Here is a 16,077-nt window from a genome sequence, read left to right as displayed (position 1 = left end):
TGTCCCTCAGATGCTAATGGGCATCTGGTTGACAGGATCAAGCTAGAGGTAGTCCTGAGTAAAATCCCCAAAGCACTTAGTTGAGAAGTCAGGTTTCTGCCTCAGGGCACTTTGTGCTTCATTGTGTGCTGTGGAAGTAACCTACGTGCAGGCAGATTCAGAGATTTTTGAGCTGCGTTTTACTGTATTTGCTGACTGATGCTTTCGGAATATTGGCTGCTACTCATCCACATTTGCTTTTGATCAAAGGGAGCTGCTCACATGTAATCAATATCTGAACGTGTTTTCTCAGAATATATCTGGCTTTTTCTTAGTGAAAACTATTTGTCATGCAGGTGTCTTCAGAAGGAAAATAGGTAGTTCAGCTAAATTCTGGCTTTGCTAGTTGTTTTGCAAAATACACTTCTGGTAGGCTTCAGACTTGTAATGATGTGTACAGGATTTAGTGTAGTGAAGTGATGAAGAGTAAGACTGAACTTAGATCGAGTAAGTCTGAAGCTAAATACACAAGGAAGGAGTCAAAGACGAAGTCAGTAGTTTGACTGACCTGTTTTACTGATAAGTACCAGATTGAAAACTGTGCTAAGCTGTTTGGTTTTGTTGTTTGTTTTTCCCCAGTTGTCTACCTTTTGTCTCTTGTTTCTTATAGCTTTAGGAATAATTTTTCTAATGGCTCATGGCAGCTTCCTGTAGAGTAAAAGCACTTGAGAGTACTGGATGTTGTTTAGTTTGCTCTGGAGGTAGTAAACAGGAGAAGAAACTTTAGAACATACAGATCTGTGTATTTATGGACAGTATCATTAAGAAAATATCTACATGTGGATTCTGCTGGTAACGACTGCTGGTAAGACTTAGTATGTTGTCTTAGTGTTGAGCACCAGTTAAACCCTGGTATCAATGATTTGAGCTTATGAAGTATGAGAACATTACAGTCCCACCCTGCACAAGCCACTGCACAGCTTTGTTGCAATGTGTTCCTGATAGTATTGTTATTAATTATATGAGTATACAGCTGCCATGTGTGAAAGGGCAGAGAATATGGAGAAGTACCTGTGTGAAGAATCTCTGAAACACTTGGAAGGTATTCAAGTAAACCTTTTCAAGGCTAGCTACCATTGTTTGGTGGCATTGCATGTAAAAATCCGGTTCTTCCCTTTTGTTAACTATGTACCTGCTGCTTTGCAATAAGGAAGGATTATCTTCTAGCTGTAGCTAGATGTGATTTACGTTAAAAACAAAATTATGGACTTCAGCTAATGATGTGTAACATACTCATGAAACTTAGTTCTGGTTTCAGTTGTATGGGGTTTCTTCTAAGGCTGCAGACTACATTTTTCATAGGGTTATGGCTTTAGTTTAAAATAAAACTCATGAATACTTATTTTCTGTTGTCTGCCTCCATCACAAGCATGTTACTCAGGGATCTAACTCACTTCTCTTAGTATATAGTTCTGCACAGTTTTAAATTCTAGAAGGATTTGTTGTATTGTTTCAATGGTAATTTCACTACAATTTTAACAGATTTTTTTTTTTCTGTGAAGACTTATAATTTGGAGATAGTGCTTATTTTTGTCCTCTCCTTTTTCCCTCCCACCCTTCCTCAATTTAGCTTTCTAGTAATTTTCGAAGTTAGTGATATTTATTTGGGTAATACATACACATGAACATAAAATGAAAATCAAACGTTAGAGTACATCATATCTGCCTCTCATTTCAAGTTGTAGGCATCTACCTCCACTGTGTGGCAGCTCTTCAGAACTTCAGTGAGGTTTAAGTGATATTGAATATGGTATCTTAATTATATTTCAGTAAGGAAATGCATAAACAGTACTGTGAGAAAATAGCAGTGCTCAAAGTCTCTTAGTTGAAGTGCTTTCGTAATAAAAGAAGAAAGGACAAAGATGAGTTTACTAAATATCTTAATTAGGGAGTAATTCAGATTTCTAATTGCTGCAGCGAAATGGTTCTTAAACTTTATTTAAAATCTTACCAGTAGTCACTCATCTCCATTTTGAGAAGGATAAACTGATCAAATGATGCTTTGTCAGAATATACCACAATACCCATTTTGTATGAACATAATTGCCTTTTTTCTGATAGTCTGAGTACACGTGTAAAAATACAAGATTTGCATCAGTACTCTTTAATTTGACTCTAGGTGACTGGACCACAGATGGGTCTGCAAAAATATGCTTAGAAATAGTAAGCTCTTCAGTTAAGTGAGTGAAAACAAAATAAACTGGCTTACAAACAACTTGGAATCAGTAGTTGGTTTACTGGATTTCAGACTGCAGGTGAGGAGGCTCTGGAATAAACGTTCTAGATCTCTAGTAAAAACATCAGTCCTTGGGCAACTTCGTGGCTTTGTGGTAATGCCTTTTTTAATCGTTTGGACGAGAGTAGGTGTTCTTTTGATGTGGTGTGTCTCTTAATAAAAGTATCAAAGTGCAAACAGTACTGACTGTCAAACTTCTGTTAGTGTTTATAAATTTAGAGTTCCTTTGGTGAAGTTACCTTTAAAAATGAATGCATAATTAATCACTTTGTAAAATGTTTTTGGCTTTCTGTTAAGGAATCCTTTGACTCAAGTACATTTTTGTGCAAAGCATATAAACTGTGCTTCTATCAACAAAGTAATATTTTCCACTTTTCTGCAAGTAAAACTCATGTTGAAATCAAGAGCATGTCTGAGAAGCTGTAAATTCTTACGTCCTATATGTTGTCATCTAATATCTTGATTCTTCTTCAAGTTCTTCAGTTTTGTAAGTGAACTGTCAGCTTAGAGTTTATTGCTGATGTAAGCAGATGCAGTTAAAGTGATCCCAAAATTCTGGTCTCTGTAGGTGACGTGCTGCTTCTTGTTCATTACGGTTCTTTTGTGCATGAAGTTGGAGACTCTCTTCTGATTAGAAACAGCCTGAAATTAAGGAGCTGCTCTGAACAGTCATTGTTTTATTTTGCTCAATTGTTTATTGCATTGGATTTTGGTATAGATTACTGCAGAAATCTGTTTATGAATATATATTTCATTGTAGGGATGAAAGGATTTTTCAATATGAAAAATAGAGAACTTTGCAATGGTATTTTTCCTTTCTATTGTGTATGTCAGCCACTTAATTAGCATCATGTTTAGCTGCCTTTGGAGCCCTCTCTGTTCTGTGAGAATCTGTCCCTTGGTGCAGAATTAAGTTCCAAAAAATGCTTTCTTTTTCGAGGATCTTTCCAACCCCCTGATGTTAAAAAGGTAACCTTGGATGCATGAAGCAAGGATACCCTGACAAATGGATGTCTGGAGATGTTGGAAATTATATTCTGTATTCTGGATTATCCAGTTGTTATTAATAGACTGTTTGTTTCGAAACCTGAAGATAGTCCAAAATTGGTTATTAGATAAAGTGCTGTAGCTGAATATTTTAGTTGGAGCCCAGACTGGGAGAGATTTTTGAGGGCTGGTATGCTAACTGGTGGTTGTGCTTTTGCCAAAACTCCTGTTTCCTCCTGGCAACTGAGCGTATAGCTGGCTTGAAAGAACCATGGTTGCAACACTGGCTGTCATGACATAAAGCACTGTAAACTGAATTTATTAAGTTGTTTATTTCTTTTAATATATTAATAACATACATTTTTAATTCAACTAATGTCAGTTTCCAGTCTCCTGCTCAGAAATGCTCAGCAATCTAGACTGCAACAGAAGTCAGACCTTGCTTCCATAAAGTCGTAAAACTGTAATGAAACTTCCTCTTTATTAAAAAAAAAAGTCTTTGCTGCAAAGTAGCCAACTTGTCTTGTGCAACATGCTTTCTCAGCTGACAAGTACCTTGACTTACTGGGCTTTCTTCGTGAGTGCTCTTAGCTCTCTTTTCAAAGTTTGCAAATTTGATTTGTTTACTGTGTAGGATTGCACCGGTGGGTAAGATCATGCTGCTGACTTAAGTGAAATTGAGCGAAGGCCTGCAGTATTTTCTAAGCATGCCATATGATAGCATGTAGTATCACATTTCAGTAGATGAAATACAGTTAAATTTGTCCATCATGGGATACTATAATGGGCTATTGATTTTCAGGTGCCACAGTTTCTCTTTCTTTGTAATTGAATTGTGCTCGTGGACATATGGAAGTATTCATTTGCAGATTGAAGGTCATAAAGTAAAAATTGCACAGAGGTCAACCTTATGTACAGGCTAGAGAACAATCTAATATTAATGACATTATTTTTTCCAGATGACTGCATTAACAATGGAGCTGGCATATATATTGAATAGTATAGGTTTTGTTCTTGCTAATGGTGAACTGAAAAAAAGACATTGTTATTTCTGTGCACTTATTTAGACTTGCCAGCTTTCCAGTTTCTAGCAAGTGCAGTGGCTCGTTAGAAAGAGAAGTATCAAACAGCTTTCACTCCAAGTGAATTGTAGGAATAAGGTGGGATGAATATACATAGTGACTTAAAGGCTTAAAGAATCTTTCTAAAAATTAATCCAATGTTGTTCACGGACACTTGCATAATTAAGAATTTTAAATGTACTTTATTTTGTTATAGAAGCAACTAGCCTAATAGATATACAATGATTAACTGGAATATTAATATCTTAGAGGAGTAGGTGATGGTAATGACTGTCTTCTCAGTTTTGACCATCTAGTCCTTGCTGAGCATCTTACTAGTTGAGTCTTGACATGTTTTTTTTCCAGCTCTGTATGGAGTTGTCACTGGAAAAAGTCCTGAAGATATAGAATCATAGAATATCTCGAGTGGGAAGGGAACCATAAGGATCTTCGAGCCCAACTCCTGGCACTACAACTGTGGCATTAGTACATGTTATAACTTATTACTAGTTGCAATACAGTGGTGGCAGCTGGCATTCAGTGCCCGCGGAGATGAAAACAAGTTTATTTGGATGAATTAAAGCTGCAATAGCACATCAAAATGTGATGCAGGAGCAGCTGCATAGCTTTGTTATTTCTAGAAGACTTTTGTGGCATCTGACTCTAGATGGGCCTATAATGAACCTTGAAAAATGTTATGTGTGCATATTGGATTTGGGGTATCATTGACGGAATACATAATGTGATAAAGTCCAGGTCAAGTATAATTATTTCTTCAAAAACACGTAACAAAATTTGTAAGGCATGAAGAATAGTCTGAAAAAGTGATTGTAAACTTTTCTGCGGTACAAACATTTATCTTCAAACTACCATAAAATTCAACGAGTATTGGAAGGTTACGTTCTGGTATCTTCTGCCATTTCAGGTGCTTTTGAAAAGTTTAAAACTCTGAGTTAAATTTAACTTTGGCACACAGTGATAACAATGGTGCACTTATCTCTGAACCTTAACACTTTGCATGAAAAAATTGACGTTACATAAATTTATCATTTGCTTTCAGACCTATCACAGCATGAAGAGAGTATGGAATATGATTTAGTAGCATTTTCTCAGTATTCCTCTGCTGTTTTTTGTGCAACTGAAGTACCATGATAAAAACTGCCACCTCTGCATTGTGTTAAGTGGGAAGCTCATGAAATATGGTTGACATAGCAATGCTGTAAATGCTTATAGTGAAAGAAGTGCACGGTATTTTCTCTACCTAGCATGTTTTTGATTGGCATTCTGTGCCAGGTCTTTATTCGTTGGGTGAAGGATTTTTTTTTTAACAACTAGAAGTGGTTTTGTGGGTATCATTCTCTGACCATCTGGAGTTGCTGACATTTGAGTCCCTGTAGGAGGGACTGGGAACAACTATGCACATACTTTTTATGAAGCCTTTGGGCTGGAAAAAATTTCTGTGTAGGGATTTGATTCCACAATCTCTGTGTTAGGTTCTGTTAGATTTTTCTGTCTGCTTTCTCAAAAAATCTGCACTGTGAATTGGGAGAGGTCAGTTCCACTGAAAGGTGTGCCAACTTTGTTATAGAACTGAAAGAAATGAGATAATGTAGCTGTTGTTCAGACATAAAACCGCTATTTCTCTCCTAAAGAGAAAGAGATATATGGAAGCTCTGCAAGCTTCCTTGCAGCAGTATTGCTGCACCAGTATTTTACTCTCTGAAATTTGGGTTACCAGTGTAAATAACATGTCAGTCACTGTGTTAGATTTCAGGTCAAATATTGTTACTAAACATGAATGATGGTCCCTGCAAGATCATGGGTTTTTCCTCTAATTTTATATATATTTTTTATATATATATCTCTAAAGGCTATATTGTGGTAAACTTCTACAATAGTTAACAGACATAATTTAAAAGAAATTTTTTTCATAATGCATGCGAGACAGAAAAAATAAGATGCGGTGTGATGGCAGGAAGGAGTTCTTGAAGATATATTATTGAAAACTTGAGGAACCCTACCACAAAAATTAGCCAATAGAAGTAGAAAACATTTATTCTTAAAAAGAAAAAACCTAACCCAAACCCCAAAACTTACTTACTGCAAGTAGTGTATGTAGACTTCGATGTTTGGATCAGACTGATCATTGACCGGATCATTTACTGTTAACTCTGTTTGAAATTCCAGTTCCAGGGTATATTGTAATTGTTCTTTGAAGCCACTAAGAGCCAAAAAATCATTTTACTTCAAATGCAAATCTAATTATTCTTTTCTCAAGTCTTAAAATATTATATTTTATATAGTCTGTATTTTGAATCATAAGAATGTTTTCTCAAACTTTTGTCTCCTAAAGTCAGTGGAGATCTTAAAATTGCAACCTCCAGCTATTTAATGACAGGACGTAAATAGCTGGTGAGTTCGACAGTGTGTTAAATGGATTGTGGGTATATTTTATTATTTTAATAACCTCATACAAACAAATGTACTAATGGCATCAAAGAAAATTCAGTAGTAGCAGGGTAAACTCTTATGCAGCTCACAGGTTGTTGGAAGAAGGCCTCAGGTTTTCAGCACTACCTTTTAAGTTGTCTTAATGTTCACATAAATGTGTTTTGTTTTGTTGTTTTTTGTTTTTGCAACAGCAGCCCAGCACTGTTAGAGCTAATGGTGTAGACTTTGTGTTCCATAATACAAGGAGAATATAAAACTAGCCATTTCAAAAGGAAAAGAAATTAATATGGCTTACAGCAGCGAATTCAACAGCAACCTGATCTGGCATATTAGGTCAGAGTGCTTGCCTAGACAGCATCTAGAGTTTCACGTATATTGGGATTAAGTATAAACACCTTTTCCTACAGCTAGTTGCAAAAAAGAAGAGGATCTGTTATATACCTGCGTTCTATTGCTGTGAATGGCTGACCATGATTCCCTCTTGATAACAATTTTCTAACCTGTCCATTATTTTTATCCAATGGTTGTCTTCCCAACTTATTGCATGCTCAAGTTCAAAAGAAATAGTTTTGATTTCTGTGGAATACAAATAAATGTTCTACAGTGGAAAATGTAGCCCACCAGTGCGCTGCCTTTATCCCTTTAAGCGTACTTCAACGGGCAGATGGAGCCTTTTCCTTTTGTGTCGCATCAGTGTTCAGATGATCAGATGTTCAGACCACATCTGTTCTCATTCTATCTTGGGTTGACCTTGGCACAGCAGGAAAAGCCTTTCTCAATATAAGGAGACACCAATACCTGGCAATTCATATAAACCAGTGCATTGTTTTCATATGTTTTAACTGCCAAGGTTCTGGACAGGGGGAAAGTCGCATGGTCTTTACCATGTGGTGAGAAAATGTTTTATGTTATTTGTTATCACCATACACGATGGACTAGAAGCTTTATGATACTGTAAAAGTGTATGTTTCCAGAGTTTCTCTATTATGTGGAAAGGATCTGGTTCTTGCAGGAGAATCTCTCTCTGGAACCCAGGGATCTCCTCTCTTCTTTGCTGAAGATTGTCCTTAGCAGAAATACCCAGAATCTTCTGGTAACTTAAATGTCTCGAATCCTGCATGAAAGTCTGGGGCCTTCTGGAACAGAAAACTATTTGTTCTGGCGCCTGTGCTCTCGTACTGGTTTTAGCCTCCCTTTCTTGTCGTAGTGCCTTTTGTAAGCACTATATAGACACTTTGGAAGAAGTAGGTGCTGCCCTGCAGAACTTAGAGCCTGGAAACGTGACACTGATAGGAATTTGGGTCTTCATTTTACAAATACAGAAATTGATGTAGTGAAAGATTAAATGACTGATTCCGGGGTTACACAATAGATCTGGAGCAGCAGAACACATGTAGACCAGAGTCCTGTTTAGCACTGTAGTAGAAAGAATTCTTCACTTCCTGCTGATGTCACTATGGAACTAGCAAATTCTCAGTGTTGGGTAGCTTCTGCTAGAAAAATGGTTAAGGCTGTGTTGGTGTACCTTTTCTTTTGCTGCATAAACCTACGGAGATGGAAATGCTTGTTTGCCCCCTGCTTTTCTGCTTGCTCTGTATTTACAAACGGAAAGCCAAGTTTGAGAGGGGTAGAAATAATACCCTCATGTGCTGCTTTACCTTGTCATTTTAAAATGATTTAGCACCTCATATCAGCTAAAACTCAAGAGCGGTACGCAAGTGTTGTCACTGCAATGCAGCTGTTTGTGGAATAACAGCAAAGAAGAGAATAGAAATAGTAAAGGGGGGCTGCTGTGTTGCAGAGCAGTAGCAAATAATATGTACATGAAGGTTAAGTCCTACTCTCATGCAGGAACAATAGAAATATCAATAGAAGAGAACAAAGAAATCTTGTGTTACACAGAGGAGAGGGAAAAATACTGAATACATATCTGCAGTATTAACTGCATCATACAGCTTCTGTAAATGAAAGAAGGCTTGCTTTTTTTTTCCCAACAGGGGCCCTGTCAGTTTGAGATTTAAACGCCCAAGCTACATTACAAAACTGATATGTATCCCAATATTTGCATAAGAGATTTATTAATTTTTTTGAAAGCGTGTTTGGCTGGAGTGTTTTGGTGGATTGAGATTTCAGTGACAAATAGAAGTGATAGGTCAAACTTCCCATTCTTCCTTTTTTTTCCTCCTCAGTTTTTAATCTGTATGAACTACTTCCAAATTTTTTTCCCAAGGATAACAGAATCACAGAATCACTAGGTTGGAAAGGACCAAGAAGTATAAGTTTAAAATTATCATCTTGGCAGTAGGAAACAATGTATCCTCTGCTTTTGTGCAGGCTATACAAAGCGTGTGTGTGTGTGTGTGTATCACACAAGGCTTTGCAGGCCTTGACTTCTGGAGAGGCCACGTGGCTTTGAAAGTTGGCGGAGATGATTGCAAAAAGTAACGTGCTCGTGACCTGGGGTTTTGAAGCACTGCAAAAGACTGTCTCAGGTATTGATCCAGATGTGTCTAATTGTGATCTCAAAAGTGACTGGCAGCCACGATTTGTGCTAGATGTCATGTGGTCTCTCTACTGGCAGCTTGGTTTTGAACAAAGATGTCAGCAAAAGATTCCCTGGATGAAAAAGAACTTTGTGAAATGCAAAAAGGACACTAGGGCTTGAGGCACTGGTGCTGTTTGGGGTAGTGTTGCCAACTGAGTGGCTACACTTGGACATTTTCCTCTTGGCATTTTCTGGTCAGACACATGCCAAGGTGTCTTTTACCCACCAGGATTATGAGGGAGAGAAGGATGTCACTTTGAGTCTGATAGTGACTTAAAAAAAAAAGTCTCTAAAAATACTGTATTGACCTCAAGATTTAAGTCCTGTTAACAGTGGTGATACTAGATTGATTTTTGGACTGCAGGTCCTGGATCATTTAGAAGAGATAAAGAATTGAATCAAATAACTGAAACTCACATCGTGTTTAAAAAAAAAAATTAAAATTGAAAATAGATTGACGTGGGAGTGATAATTGGGATATCTGCTGTTGTGTTGAAACAAACTACCTTTTTACAAAACTAGGTAATCTAAACCATGTGTGCATCTGCCCCTTCACAGTGTGATCAGTTTAGTGATGTCATTTAGGTTTTTTTTTTTCATCAGATGTTGTCAGTGTAAGCTCTTGTTTTGCTTCTGCATCACCATGAGGGCACATGGAACCTAGTTCTTCAGTGGACTGAGTACTTTCACAGGATCACTCCTTGGGTAATGGCGTTACAGTAAAACAAATCTAAAAACGCTAAAGCAGAGCAACAGACAGGTTATCTGATGTTGGTTTACAAATTCTGTGTCAAGCTGACTTAAAAGAAAGGAAAAATCAGTTTGGTGGTCTTATTTCATGATGACCGTCTAACTCCATCCTTACATGAGCAAAATCAAGGAAACATCCACAGTATTGTTGGAGTTTGAAATAACAAAATTTATTATGTTATTTTAAAAAGGGAAATCTGCTTTTGGCCCAAATCAGAAGTCAGATACTTCATGAATTCATAACTGATTATACCTTCTACTTGTAAATCCTTCCCTACCAGACACAGCCTTACTGGAGAAAAGTAAAGTGACACCTAGCTAGTCTGTCAAGTTGTCCTATGTCACGTAATGGACTAATTCCGTAATTGGCTGTCCTTTTAGAGCTGGATAAAGAATCCTTGTATTCATGCAAATAGAAGGTAAGTTTATTAAAAAAAAAAAGTTATAATCTGTTAAAGTTTAAAATACTTTTATGTTCAAGAAAATAGAGAACCTATAACTGGAAGTATGGCTTATGTTCTGCTATTTTATGTCTGACTAACAGTATTTGCAAACCAGTTATCAGGCTGGTTTCGTGGGGGTACCGTTGTCCACCCAGCATTACTAGTTGCAGTGTCACTTTGTATTAATACAGTTCAGTAACGGAGCTGGCTTCGCATGTTCGTGCTGTGCTGAAATTAGTATGTTGTCCTGGCACTGAGCTTGCAGGGGAGCAAGGCACAGAAGCGCCCAGCCCTGTAGGCGCAGTGGAGTATCTCAATTGGATTTATCCCAGTTGCTTACTACCGTGTGTAATAGAAAACTAGTCATACAGGTAAGTGATCTTACATGGGTCTTATAATTTATAGAATCATAGAATGGTTTGGTTTGGAAGGGACCTTCACTATCATCTAGTCCAAACCCCTGCAATGAGCAGGTACACCTTCTGCTAGACCAGGTTGCTCAAAGTCCCATCCAACCTGGCCTTGAACACTTCCAGCAATGGGGCATCCACAACTTCTCCGGGCAACCTGTTCCTCATCATAAAGAATTTCTTCCTTATGTCCGACCTAAAAATATATTTTTCCATATCTATATATACAGATACAAAATTGTTATTCATCCACATGTAGGTGTTTATGCCTTGCTTTATGCCCTAAGAAAACTTAAAGCAAAAGAACCGAAGCACATGGAAGAGAAAAAAAGTTAAAAAAAAGAGGCGGAAGGTGGCACTGGGACCATTATGATTCACCAGGAAGGCTGCTGTCTCATGAGGAGGCAGCAAACTGACCACCCAGCACATTCAGTTATTTCCACTGAGTGCTTTTTGTTATTAAAATGAGCATTCTTCTATTTTGCTATGTAAATTCATTGAAGGTTTTTGTCTAATAGATTCTCATACTAATAAATAAAATCTTTGGGCTATTTTATACCTTAATACTACTGAAATGAACTGTTGAGAACTGCTCAACTGTTTCTTTATTTCCTGTTTAAACATATACTTTAGAACAGCCTGACAACTGTCCTGGATAATACTGTTTCTTGGCAAGGATCAGTTCAGGTTCATGTTCAGCCAGTCTGAGGATAAGGATCCCAATTCAAGGAAGGAATATGGAAGTTCTTGAGATATCTTCATTTAGCAAATTATTCAGGGATACGTTCCATCCATAAGCCACATGCTTAAGTAATGTTGATTTAAGTATAGGCTTCACAGGAAGCCTACAGCTTAGCTTATGCATTACTGACTTGCTGAATAGAAGAACAATGAAAATCATATATATGTTGAACTGAAATACGCTTTTTTATTTTTATGTTTTAATTTGTTTATTAACTGTACTAGTAATACAGTGGAAAATTTGTATATGATTACATGCATTCATGTGCAAAATTTACCTGTTACTTTGTGGTTTTCAGATATGAAAGTGTCTGCAAGATAATGTACACAAAGCAGAGATTTGATTGCAGTCTTTAGTGAAAATTGGCAAAAATAGCATTTTACGTTGAAATCCAAGTTGTTTTTTTTCTTTTTGCAATCTGAATGCGATGTGACAAAGACCAAAACCTGTTTTTATTCTATTCCTTAAGCAATGTTATGACAATACCTAATCTGTGTAGAGCAAGATACCTTCTCAAGGTAATACTTTTTAAAATGCATCCAGCAACAGTTTAAACTAAGCAAGGTTAGACTGTAGAAGTAAACTCTATTCTATCATTAGCTCTTTATGGTTCATTAGTTTTAATATTTGTAATGCTACCTGGCTAAGAATACATCAGATTATTTTCTGCAGTGCTGTCTATCTTGATAAAGTGCTGACTCTGTTATTCTTGCATCTAATGTATTCAAGTTGGCATGAATGTGAAAGACATAACTCTCATTACATGTGCTAAGCCAGGCAGTGAGGGAAACAAGCTTGACTAAATGTTTGGATTTCAACCAATGGTGCAGCAAACTAATGTTGGTTCCGAAAATGAAAACTGTTAGTGTTTCCAGCTGATGAATATACAGTATGAGCTTTATGAATCAAATTTAAAAAAAGGAACTGGGGACACCATTTGGCAAGTTAACCCTCTTCAGTTTAAAAGCATCAGAATGAGAATTCCTCTGAATAATAAAGGTGCTTGTTAGTAATAACAATTGCTGATTTTATGCTCGAGGATGTATTGTGCGGCACTTATTTTGAGTCGATGCACTCTTGGCAGCAGCAGGCAATAAAAATGGATAGAAATTTTCAGTACCAGTAGCTGCTTCAAGAACTGTTGGAGGTCAGTTTTTTGGAATATGCTTTAAAGTGAAGAAAGTTGCATCAGCAGAGTTCCAGTTATCCTTGAGAGCTTGATACCAACTTTGAACTCCTTGCTTTCACCGCAGTATGTAATCGTCCCACTGTGTTTGAGAGCTGGCAGTACTCTTGCTTAGAGCACTGCCCTGCTCTTGGAAACGAGCTATTCCCACTTACGCAGCTCAGTTTCTTCTATAGTTTAAAAGCATTTTCATTTATTTTTTTATCTTCCAAATGCCTACAGAGTGCATGGCTATTTATTAGCATGTGTGACAGCTTAAATGGCTCTTGTCAACAATTACCCATTTAGAAAAGTGGCAGTCTTCATTTGTGATGCTGTAACAAAAATTATCTCTAAAGAAGTCTTGTGTGTTTCTTAAAATATAAAGTGATATCTCTAAAATGTTTTCTGAAAGGTTGAAAACAATTCAAGGAATAATTTGTGCTTTATAACAGATCGATATGGGATACAATGTTAACATTTTTTCAACTTATCTTTGGAAGACCAAATTCTTCTTGTGCTTACCAGCAGAGTTATGGCCCCACATAAATCCTCGTGGTTATAACAATACTGTTTGACAAAAGTAGTCAAATGATATAGGATAAAGGAGGTAGCATTATAAAAAGTAAAACGTGTCAAATGTAGAATGGAGGGAAAGAGAGAAAAAAGGGGTTTTCATTTCCAGCAGTTCCAGCAATATTTGTTTCCTGGAATATTGGCTTTTCTCAAACTCTTACATTGTTTTTTAAGTAGAGCAAGAAATTCTGCCACTCCTGGAACTAATCATTGGTAGAACACTGACTCCTGTGTGATCTGGGTTTGACCCTAGAGTCCTCGTACACTGCTGACTGTGCTCTGTGGGGAAATCGGATCTGCAAACTCTAAATTAGAGATTTGCCATTGTTCTTGCTAAATAGCTTGCTGAATAACTACCTAAATCCAGGATGGATTTAAGATCACCAAGTGTTCAGTTAAACAGGGCGGGGGGAATAAGTGGATGGATATGTTTCCAGAATATTAGATAGGAAGCTTTAGTTGGGAAACAGAGAGAAAATCCTGCTGCGTGACAATCATACTTCCACAATCTGAAAGCATATAAAATAAGTAGCTGTGACCCAAAGGAGGTCAGTAGTATTTCCCAGGCATAAGTAATCTTTTTGGTAAAAGTTTAAGCGTGAAAAAGGGTTACTTGAACAAACTTTTATCCATCTACTTCAATGTAAACCTGTTTGCTATGTGCAGGTGAAATCAGCCTCAAACCTATCCAATTTTTCTTGCACCCTCACTCCACAATAACAGCCTCAATCTGTTTATAGCTAATTCCAGAGCAGAGAAATACTTTGCTTACATGGAGGGAGAGCATGCATACTTAAGAGAATATCTGTCTTTTTTTTAAGCAGATAGAGCAATTAAAATTATTTAATCATTATAGTTTGTGTGCATAATTACATGCATAATATGTGTACTTTATGTGTAGACAAGGTGGGGGAAAAAATCCCTTTACTGGTGAAGCAGGACTTAGAAAATTGTGAGGTGAGCTATCAAGATATGAGAGATGAATGCAAATTTTAATTTCATGCTTTCCCTTTTCATATTAATTGTTGCTATTTTATGAGCCTATTTCTTGGGGGAAGATTAGCCCTAACCCAAAACCCTGTTTTGAGAAGAAACGTGAAGACTATGGTGGAAGTATGATGGACTGTGTAGGGAAAGAATTTGAAATGTTCTGTGTATGAGGTACATCTTACTGTATACCAGATCTTTCTAGCACAATGGGGTTTTCTTGATTTTTCTTTTTTCTGGTTTATTTTTCAAAACTCAGTGATGTCATTGCTGATTGCTATAATAGTAGTTTAGTGTTAACAGTTTACCAGCTAAATACATAAATCTGTGTGATCAAAAGGTCATATCGTGGCTCTGTAAGGGTGTTCCTATCCTGAAAGTTTCTAGACACAGCTAGAAACACTACTGATATAAAGCTTTCATGGAAGTCCATAAATTGTCCTGTAAGCCTTTATTAAACTGGAGAAAAAGGTGACCTTCTTCATAAATAAAGAATGGACTATACTGAGCAGCCTGGTAACAGGTCAAAGAAAACTATAGCTGGTTTTAGTCACGTTGATATACTGCCCTTCAGCACTTATTTATGCTAGCCTGTAGCCTGGAATTAGAGCAGCGTCACATAATTTTTTATCCTCTCCCATGCCTTTTTTTTTTTTCTTGGGTTGGGTTTCTTTTTCTGAAACACTTATTCGGTTTCCCAGGGTCTTTCGAACAATGCAAAAATACATTGTAGGTAAACTGTGAATCCATGCTTTACGAACAATGTCTCTAATTTAGAAAAATATTCAAGAGGTAAATGTCTTTTAACTTCCAAAATTACTTGTCTTCAGGTCAAGATTATGGGCTATGAAGAACATTATTTATTGTGCTTCTTGATTTTTAAGTAACTCTGTTTTAAAATGGGAAGATTGTTTTCGTTGCAGTTGTTTTCTAAAGGACATTGACATCCCAAAGTAGCTGCCTTATGTTTAATAAATATATATATACAGACAACCAGCCTGGGGACAGGTTTTAGCCTTTATCTATGGTAATAGTAATCAGTGAATGTGTGGTGTGTTAAGACCTAAATTAGTCTCTTGTGCCACTGGAATTTTTTTGCTTTAATGAAACATCAGTTCGCTTGGCATTTTTATTAACAGTCACTATTTTTCCTTTATTTCTAACGAAGCAAAAATCTTACAGGGCTGCACTTGACTACCTTTTTTCCCCCTTCCTACTTTTGGGTTGTCAGAGTGGCTTTGAAAACCAATTTAATTCACATTTCACTTCTACTGCCAGCTTGACCAAAAATGGCTTGATTATGCCCCAAAATATGATTTTCTTTTCACTTGTGCATTTATTGTGTTAAAGAACATGCAGATTACAGTAGAGAGTAATACAAGTGAGTGAGCAGAGGCTGTTGTCAGAACTATAAGAACAGCTGTATTGAGATATTTATAGTTGCAGTTTTGGTACTTCGACTCTGTCTCAGGGAAGAAAAAAATAAGTCAGTTCCGCAATGAATCAATGCGTTATTCTGTCTCCTAGTCAGAATACCTCTGTCAGGGTATCGTCGTTCCATTTTGAGATGTATTTGGTGGGGATGACCTTGCGGAACTATTCACTCTCAGGTTGGAGTTGTGTCCCTGTGCTGTGTGGCACTAACAGTAGCAGACTGGTTATATAGTTCCTAAGTTTCTTGCTGT

Source organism: Phaethon aethereus (assembly GCF_964289735.1).
Source record: "Phaethon aethereus genome assembly, chromosome: 6".
Classification (NCBI taxonomy): Eukaryota; Metazoa; Chordata; class Aves; order Phaethontiformes; family Phaethontidae; genus Phaethon; species Phaethon aethereus.
Note: the sequence above shows the minus strand (reverse complement) of the source record.